Below are 9,887 nucleotides of genomic sequence, written 5' to 3'. Positions count from 1 at the left end.
ACGTCCCCAGGGACCCTCCTCCTCCAGCCACCCCCCACCCCCATCCCGCTCTCAGTCACCACTCAGTTAATCCCATCAGGAGACTGATTCACTGATTGGTTAAGGCTCTCCTAACCCAACCATTTCCCCTCTGAGCCTTCTTGGGTCATCTCACACATGAGCTTTTGGGGGAACACCTCACCCCCAAACCATAACAGTTCCCATGAGACCGTTGCTCCTGTTTAAAGGGGCCGTCACATGTTGGGGTGATTGGCCGGCAAGTCTCCCGCTGTTCCTGAAAGGTAGAGGACAGTGACCCAGGCTTTAGGTGTCACTCCAGGGGTCAGAAGCTGGATGTTGTAAAAGCTGACTGTCATATATCCCTGCAAGTCTGCTTGAAGGGGGTGAGACAGATTAGGTAAATTGGGGGCCTATAAACCTTGTGTTACTAGTTTCTCTCTCTCTCTCTCTCTCTCTCTCTCTCTCTCTTTCTTTCTCTCTCTTCTTTTTAGTTATACATGACAGATGTATTTTGACAGATCATACATACATGGAGTATGACTTCCCATTCTTGTGGTTGTACATGATGTGGAACATACTGGTCGTGTGTTCATATATGAACATGGGAAAGTCATGTTGGATTCATTCTACTCTTTCCTATTCCCTTCCCCCTCCCTCCCTTTATTCTTTGTCTAATCCAATGAGCTTCTACTCTCCCCCTCCTTTTATTGTGTCTGAGTTTCCACATATCAGACAGAACATTCAGCCTTTGGTTTTGGGGATTGGTTTATTTCACTTAACATGATAGTGTCCAGTTCTATCCATTTACCAACAAGTGCCATAATTTCATTCTTCTTTATGGCTGAGTGATATTCTATTGTGTATATGTACCACATTTTCTTTATACATTCATCTGTTGAAGGGCAATTAGTTTGGTTCCATAGCTTAGATATTGTGAATTGAGCTGCTATAAACATTGATGTGGCTCTGTCACTATAGTATGCTGATTTTAACTCGTTTGGGTATATACCAAGGAGGGGGATAACCGGGTTAAATGGTGGTTCCATTCCAAGTGTTCTAAGGAATGTCTATACTGTTTTCCAGAGTGGTTGCACCCATTTGCAGTCCCACCAGCAGTGTATGAGTGTATCCCTTTCCCCACATCCTCGCCAACATTTGTTGTTAATAGTTGCCATTCTGACTGGACTGAGATGGAATCTCAGTACGGTTTTAATTTTCATTTTTCTAATTGCTAGAGATGATGAAATTTTTTCATATATTTGTTGACCATTTGTATTTTTTCTTCTGTGAAGTGCCTTTCCGGTTCTTTTGTCCATTTATTGACTGGGTTATTATTATTATTTTGGGGCTAAGGTTTTTGAGTTCTTCGTATAGCCTAGAGATTGATGTTCTGTCTGAGGTGCGTGGCCAAGATGTTCTCCCGGTCTGTGGGCTCTGTCTTCACGAGATTGTTTCCTTTGCTGTGAAGCTTTTTGTTTGACACCATCCCACTTATTGATTCTTGATTTGATTTCTTGTGCTTCCCTAGTTTGATCTTAACATGCTGCATGCAGAGCTGAGCAAAGTTTAAGGTCATCAAGGAGACAGACACCAAGTGAATGCACAGATGCCCAGTTTATCCTGCTTTTAGCAAAGGCAGCCTCGTGAGTTGCTGGAAGCCATTGTGTCCCCCAGCAGGGAGAGGTGAGCCTGAGAATGAGGACAAAATAGAGCCACGGGGAGCTGACAGGATAGGCAGAGACACATTCTTTCTGCCACCCTCTGAGCACCTTAGATCCAGCCACACCTGAAGCTACATATATCTGGACTTTTAAATGACACGTACCAACAAGTTCCATCTTTGTCATTTAAGTCTATTTAAAATTGGGAATTCTGGCTGCTGCAGTAGAGTCAAAACAAATAAACTGACCCTTCCATAAAATAATCTGTTTACATCTGAAGCGAGTTTGTTAGGGGAGGTTAGAGACCCCATTCATAATAATAGCTGACTTTATTGAACACCTATTACGTGCCAAGTGCTCTTTATTTTTTGCAGCTTGGAGGAAGGAAGCCGGGGCCAGGTAAGCTCTACCACTGAGCTGCCTCCCCACCCCCACTGCAGCAGCAGCTGCTGTTTAAACACCACCTGTGTGATCTCTTACAATCCTCACAACAGCTCTGCGAGGCAGCTACTAAAACTGACCGCAGTTCTCGATGCAGTCCAGAGAGCTTGGGCAGCTGCCTCAAGGCCACACAGGAGCAGGAAGCACCGGCAGGAGAGCAGCGTTGACCACCCCCTGACCGCAGAGGCTCTGAGCACTCTCCAAGTGTCGGGGAGAAAGAGAGGTCTGCTCCCCGGATTTCTGCAAGACCAGTTACCAAGAACCACCTCATGGCCCGCCTCGGCCAGTCAGGGAAGGCCTTCTTCATTGTGGACTATAGGTGGCCCACTTCTAAGTGCCCCCTCCTGGTCCTCATCCTGTCTCTGTGGTCACGGGTACGTTGGCTCTGTCCCCCACACCAAGACCAGAGATGCTGGAAGCGGCTGTCTGGGCCCCGAGTCTTCTCTCTGACCATGTCGCTCAGGCTGTTCTGTCGTGAGCTGATGGCCCCCACACTGACCCCTGACCTCACTTCAGAGATCATCTTGGGCTAAAGGGAAGCCATGAAACAGATTTCATTGCCAGTGCAGTGCTGCTGTCTCCAGCTCTGCCTTTTGACTTATTCTGGTCTCATCAGAACTTCCAGAGGCTGATTTTTGAAATGAAAGTGTTTTTATTTGGGGGTGGGTGGACAGGTACCAGGTATTGAACCCAGGGGCACTCGACCACTGAGCCACTTCCCCAGCCCTAGTTTATATTTTATTTAGAGACAGGGTCTCACTGAGTTGCTTAGGGCCTCACCTTTGCTGAGGCTGGCTTTGAACTCCTGATCCTCCTGCCTCAGCCTCCCGAGCTGTTGGGATTACAGGCGTGTGCCACAGCGCCCAGCTTGAAATGCAAGTCTTCTTCATTAGCAAAAGCCATGTCAGGAAGGGATGGAGCAGTCTCCTGCCTCCTCAGCTGTAAAGGAGATAGAAAGATCTGTACCATAAAATGAGTTCATAGAATCTTCTGGTGTGATGCAGTACAAAAGAAGGAACGGACAAGATCATCCCCAGTGCAATCCGAGGAGAGCCTTGCTCAAATTGTCTCAGCATAAAAATCAAAGTCCTAGTTTTGCCTGAAGCCACACTTGGCCTTGATGCTCACCACACCAAACTGGTCCCGTCATTCCTACTCTGTTGCCACCTCCTCCAGCAACATCGCTCAGATTTACCTTCTCTCTCTCTTGGCACAGGGCTTTGCACATGCTGTTCCTTCTCCCTGAAACACAGTTCTCTGCATCCTTTGTCTACTTAAATCTCCTCGTCCTTCAAGTTTCAAATTTCACGTCCCTAGGGAAGCCTTCTTGGGATCGTTTATATGATATGCTCTCGTGGGTTCCATGCTTTTCCATCGTAGCATTTATCATATTCCCGTGTGTTTGTGCCCCGCTCCTTAGGACAGAGCTCTGCCAGGGCAGGCACTGGGTCTTGGTCACTGCTGACCGGTAACGTGCTCACGAAATAGCATTTGCTCTTTTCTGTGATGTAATGTCTGGCCATGGCTGACGTCAAGCTGTGAATGCGATTTCACGCAACATTCCTGGAAAAGTTCGTGGGGGAGTGGGGGAGTGAGTGAGTGCCGTTAGTCCAGCAGAAGAGGCCCCTTGGCTGGCGCCTGGGCTCAGCGCACTGTCCACCCGACTGCAGCTGGATCTGAAAAAGAAAAAAAAAAAAGCACAGCATTTTACATCAAGTAAAATCTATTCATTTGAGTGTCTTCCAGTGACACCGGGATGGAATTTAATCCTCGCTGTGAAGGATTAAGACGTGAGACCAGGTAAGACAGTTAAGAGGCGACTGGCTCACAAGTGGGTTGATCCTTTCCTGGGTTATAGAGTCGGGGATCATCCAGGAATTCCGTGCCTGTAATTCTAGCAACTCGGGAGGCTAAGGCAGGAGGATCACAGATTCAGGGCCCGCCTCCCGGGGCAGCTTAGCAAAACCCAGCCTCAAAACAAAGAAATAAAAGGGGCTGGGGTGGGGGAGCTCAGTGGTTAAGCACCACTAGGTTCAGTCCCTGGTTAAAAATAAATGAATAAATAAAAAGAAGAAGAAGAAAAAGGAGGAGGAGGAGACGACGACGACAACTGTAGGCAGGAAAGGCCACGGCCATGAGGTCTCCGAGGGAAATTGGGAATCTTACTGGGAACTGAAGCAAAGGGCGCTCTTGTCCCACTGTGGCAAAGGCCCTGGCTGTGTTGTGTCCACACTGGAGGAAAGGAGGACCTAAGAACGGGGAGGGGGTGTCTGGTAGAGGAAACGTGTACCCAGCAGGCGTCAGGCCCCTGGAGACTCCCCATTACCTGGATTGTGAGAGGAGAAAACAGACTTAAAGGTGGGACGTGTAGACAGAGGGCGGCCCAGCAGAGCCGCTGGGAGACCCGGTCTGGCCGCGTGGCACAAAGTAAAGCAGCAAGTTTTAGGAGAAGATACCAGGAGTGTGGCCAGCGCTGCCACTTGTGAAGGGGACTCGTGGGGCCGAAAGGCAGCCGGGTGCCGGCATCAGCACCTGGGCCAAGGCCTCTGAGGGCTTCGGTGACTTCTGAGGCTGCGCTGCCCATCACAGGCCCCGGGGCCCAGGAAGGCAGCAGGGGCCTGGGCGCTCTCCAGGGGCTCTGCCCAGGTGGCCTTGACACTGCTCCCCCACCCCAGTGGGCACAGCCCGTGGTCACCCCGACGTGGCCCAGCTCAGGTTGTGCGGAGACTCTGGAGAGTGCAAGCTATAAAGCTTGGCAGATGTGCTGTGGGTCAGGGGGACCGGGTGTGACTCGTGCCACCTCCACCCTGGACGGCACAAGCCATGAGTGTTGGTGACCACATGGTGCTCATTATGCAGGTGCACGGAGAACAGAAACTGCCACCTAGGTTTCAAAGGACGCATCAAACAGCTTTCCCACCCAGGCAAAAACTGGCCACCGAGATGGACCCATGACAGTGCCCACCGAGACGATGCTCACTGCGGCCACGGGAGGGCAGCATGCCACTCCTCCCCGGGTACCAGTGCGCGACCCATGCGAGCTGAAGCACGCGCCACACCCAGCAGAGCCAATGGAGGGGGCTCCCCAAGGCCTTGGTGACCCCTCTTCCCCACCCCTACTGTGTTCCAGCTGCCAGACCTAGAGTTTTAAGGTTTAACATCTGCCCTGCTGGGTCTCAGACTTGCCTGGAGCCTGGGACACCTTTCCTACTGCCTCCATCTCCCCTTTGGAATGTGTGATAGTCTGTTTTTGTTACTATAATCAAATGCCCGAGACTGAGTGCTTTATGAAGAAAAGAGGTTTAGTCAGCTCACAGTCCAGGAGGCTCCACAGCGTGGTGCCAGCTTTGTTCAGCCCTGGTGGAGGCCTCATGGCGGGAGTGTGTGCAAGAGAGACAGTGAGAGAGAGCACATGGTGAGATGGGAAGCCAGAGTGAGGGGGGGGGCTGGCAAGTCACTGTCACAGAGCTAACTGAGATCCTCCAGATCTGCTCCATCCCTCCCGCAACCCACTCTGCTCCTCCTTTCGGGCTCCCACCACCACAGCGCAACCCACGGAGGCCTGAGCCTTGGAGGTGAAGCTCAAGCCACATCCAGGTCACAGCAGGATGGGGGTGACCCTTGGCCTGTCCACTGTGGGCCTTGGAAGCAGATAACTCGTTTTAGGTTGACACAGGGGAGGGCGTGGGTCTCAGGAGGGCCTGTGGCCTTTAATGCTGAGATGACTTGGGACTCTGGGGCGTGGGGGTGGGAGGAGACATTTTATATGTGAGAAAGACGCACGTTTCGGAAGCTAAACCCCGTGCAGCGGTTAGAGGTCTCCCCGATGTTCGTGTTGGAGGGTACCCCACTGTGGGGCCGGGGGGCTGTTAGGAGCTGATTGGGTCCTGGGGACTCTGACTTCAATGAGCACATTAACGGTGATTGAAGGAGTGGATTTGCTAGGAAAGCAAGTCCTCTCTGCTGGCTTGCTCTGTCACACCATGTGATGGCCTCTGCCATGTCATGACCCCCTGGAGGGCCTTCACCCAGAGCCCGAGCAGATGCCCACACCATGCTCTTGGACTTAAGAACTTTGAGCTAAATAGACCTCTTCTCTTCATAAGTTACCTGTCCGTGGTATTTAGTTATAGTCACAGAAAGCAGACCAAGACAGGAATATGCCAGGGGACAACTTTCCCATGTTCCCTGGTGTTCAACATGTCTCTAGTGGGCGGTGAGGGCTGGGCAGACCCTTGAGTAGTGACTCATCAGTGGTTCATGAGAGCAGTTTTTAAAAAATGAAAATAAGTACAAGAGGAGATATTTCGGAGCATTAGCGTTTGTCTCCAGTCACCAACACTAAGTGTGATTTTGGGAAATGTGTGTGTGTGTGTGTGTGTGTGAGTGTGAGTGTGTGTGTGTGTGTGTGTCCTGGGTTGTGATATAAAACAACTCTTTTACGTCCAATCAATTTGAAAGCCACCATGGTAGACGGCGATCTTTTGTAGTTTAGTGGCTTTGTTTTGTTTTCTGTGTCCTTACTTGGACTTTCCCAGGTCCCTGTCTCTTGCCCGCAGGGACCTGAAGGTGACCCACCGAGCTCCCAGATTGAGAAGAGGCCACTACGAGGGAGGCCTGACTTGGAGGCCGGGGACTTCCTCTTCCTGTCTGCCCCGCCCCCACCCCAGCTCTCAGCCCAAAGTGGTGGCGTCCTTGCCATCCAGGGGCCCCACCTGGTGACAGCGCAGGTGGGAGGGGGAGCACCGGGCCGGGCTTGCTGTCCCCATCCTCCCTGCAGGACCCTGGAGCTGAGGGGGGGCTGGGGAGGGCTGGGGCTGAGGCCGGACTCAGGCCATCAGGGAGGTCACGTGTCCTGCGGGAAAGCTCCCGGGCTCCCTCTGGCTGAGTGATGACATCGTAAATCAGCCCAGAACCCGCACTAGACGGCGCGTGTGTGTGTGTGTGTGTGTGTGTGTGTGTGTGTGTGTGTGAGAGAGAGAGAGAGAGAGAGAGAGAGAGAGAGAGGGAGGGAAGGAGAGGGAGAGGGAGGGAAGGAGAGGGAGAGGGAGGGAAGGAGAGCCCCATTTTACAGAGACAGAAAGAGCCCAGAGCGGGGACTGTCACACAACCGTGGCTGGAATCTGGACACTGCGGCCCAAGCAGATGACCCCTGAGAGTCCCCGGCATCCCTGAGGTGGTGACAAGATCTCAGCCGTCCTGGTGCTGATGACACGGGGACTCCTGGAGGACACCCACTATCAGCCGAGCGCCAGGCCCCGAGTCCCTCATGGGGGGGATCTTCGGTGGCTTGGGCTATTGTCACACTGATGGGGGGAGGAGACCGAGGGCGCCATGTACTGGGGGACAAAGGAGCAAGGCTGCCATTCGGTGCCTGGCAAGGGTCCCTGGGCTCCCGGGTCTCCAGAGCTCTGCGGACCTCCTCTGTGCCACCGTTTGTGGGCACCGGAGTGACAGCTCTGGCCACAACTGGGCCGTGACAAGACAGTTGCCGAGAGAGGAAGTGGCAGACTCCCCATGTTCTCAGGAACAGGTGCCCGGGCAGAGGGGACAGTAAGCACGGTGGCCCCGGTGGCCCCAGGTGGGAAAGAGCTTGTTACCTTGGAAGAACAGAAAACAGGAAGTGAGAATGGGGTGGGGGGACAGGGGCAGGTCCCCGCAGAGCCAGGCCAGCCTCTCCTCCTGCCCTGGGCAGCTGCTCACCGCCCCTCACAGGCCACCTTCCCTGCCATGTCCCCTGAAGGTCCTCGCCCAGCCGCAGCTTCCCGCCCCCCCGGCCATGTCCTGGCTCTCTGGCACTGTCTCTGCAGGGCCACCTGTGTGTCACCATGGATCTGCCTCGGCTCTGTCCCCGAGGTGCCTCGACTTCACTACCGTCCCCCAGGGATCTGCTTCCAACAGGGCCCTCCGAGGTGCTCCCCTGGCCACCCCAGCTGGGCCCCATGGCCCTGGTGGCAGCAGGACGGCTCCTCACTGGGGCTCTGTGTCCATAGAACACCCGAGGGACATTCATTTCCCTTCTCAGTTTTCTTTTGGAAGCCACCTTCCCTTCTCTTACGTGGACCGATTGGTCGGGGTCCACCCCTTCCCCAGATCCAGCGATGAGCACATCATCCAAGTAACGCCAATGAGAAACAGCTGTGGGACATCTCTGGAACAGTTGGGAAAGCAGATCTTCATTCTGCCTTAGTTACTTGTCTGTTAGGCTTCTGGGGACCATCCCTGCCTTACGAGGAGAGAAACCGCATGAAAACGAAGCCAGCATTGAAGAAAGCAAGAGAAGAAAAGAGGCACGGTCGTCTGTGAATTAGTTTAGCACCAGGATCCAGCCATACCTGAAATCCAAACTCCCCTCTCCTCCAGAGTTTCTATTATAAAAACAAACAAATTCCTGGTTTGGGTTCCAGTCACTTGCGGGGGGAAGGCCTAATTGATAATAAGATGGGCGGCAAGGAGTCAAGTTTAGGTACTTTCCCCTCCAGGGATGTGGGCAGGTGCTTCCTTTCCCAGAAACCACTCCCCCTCTACAGACTCCGGTTGTAAGAGACCTGAGTGTTTGAGGTTTGTGCAACCCGAGGCAGAAAAGCAGAATCAAAGCAGGAGGTCAGAGGTAGAGCAGCTGCAGGAGCAGCCCTGCCCCTGGCAGCAGGAACTGGGAATCTGCATTATTAATAAGAGATCCATTTCCCTTTACTCTTCTCCTTGGGGGGCAGAGCCTTAATTTTATCAGCCTGAGTTTATTAACTCTGGCCACGTGTTCAGGAAAAGCAACCTCAGCCTCTGTGTGGCCCACGCCCGACAGCCTTCTCCAGTCTCTTGTTAGGAATTGTTGCTGGGAAGGGCTGTGCCACTTGGGACCCAGGACAGGTGAGAGGAAACCCCTTGAGGACCGGTCGGCAGGAGGCTTTGGGGGAGGGGAAATGATTTTGCCTTTAGAAAAGCGACCAGGACACAGCAAGGCCCTGAGCAACTCAGTGAGACCCTGTCTCAAAATTTAAAAAAAAAAAAAATCAAAAAAGGGCTGGGGGTGGGGCTCAGGGGTAAAGCATCCCTGGGTTCAATCCCCAGTCTCCCCACTAAAAAAAAAAAAACAACACAGGAGAAAGAAACTTCATTTCCCCTTTGCCAGAGACAGTGTGGCCACGTGGAGAGGCCTTGATTGGCATGGAATCAGACTCTCTCACACTCTCCATCCAAAGCAGACTTACAGCACTCCAGGGCTTTCTCTTTCCCTGCATCCGTGTGGGAGAAGAGGGGGTGGGTGTGACATTTTTCTGGCTTAACAAAGGAAAAACTCACAAATATTTATCCTTTTTGGAGTCTGTGTGCCAATTGAAGCATTATTCCCGGGATGAAGAACTATTAAGACAACACATCAGAATTGCACACTTGGGAAGGTTAAAATTTCCTTTTGCGAGATGTCCCGATGATCTCTGAAGTCCCTGCGGTCCGCAAAGAGCATTTGCCAGAGGAGTTTTATGATGCGGATGATTTTCGGCAGCTGCAAGGAAAGAGTCCATCCTCCCCACCGCATCTCTTTGACATTGCTCTCACTAGCACTCAGAAGAACCTATGATCTTTGAGAGCTAGAATTCCTTTAGTTAGTACCAAGAGCAAAATCAGAGAGGCTACACACTTAGATGAAGGACAGGAAATGGGCAGAGTCCATTTTTAGCCAAAGGAAGTGTCAGGTTGTAAAGTTTTGCATCTGTAGAAAATGATGGCTGGAACTATGGCAGCCATATTGCCACCCTGAGGGATGATCAGGCCAACATGCCCAAAACC

General features: G+C 52.3%; 1 long non-coding RNA gene across 1 annotated transcript; it reads right to left on the bottom strand.

Annotated features, from left to right (window-relative positions):
* Positions 1-761: 761 nt before the first annotated feature.
* LOC124095031 (uncharacterized) lies at positions 762-8,519 on the bottom strand. The gene is made up of 3 exons (XR_006852400.2): positions 8,438-8,519; positions 8,161-8,328; positions 762-3,778 (listed from the first exon to the last, which is right to left on the bottom strand). It is a non-coding gene; the product is annotated as an uncharacterized LOC124095031 (long non-coding RNA).
* Between the last annotated feature and the right edge of the window lie 1,368 nt (positions 8,520-9,887).

Source organism: Marmota monax, unplaced genomic scaffold (assembly GCF_021218885.2).
Source record: "Marmota monax isolate L192 unplaced genomic scaffold, Marmota_monax_Labrador192_F-V1.1 WCK01_AAM20220418_F8-fsc00101, whole genome shotgun sequence".
Classification (NCBI taxonomy): domain Eukaryota; kingdom Metazoa; phylum Chordata; class Mammalia; order Rodentia; family Sciuridae; genus Marmota; species Marmota monax.
Note: the sequence above shows the minus strand (reverse complement) of the source record. Positions and strands in the feature narration are given on the sequence as shown.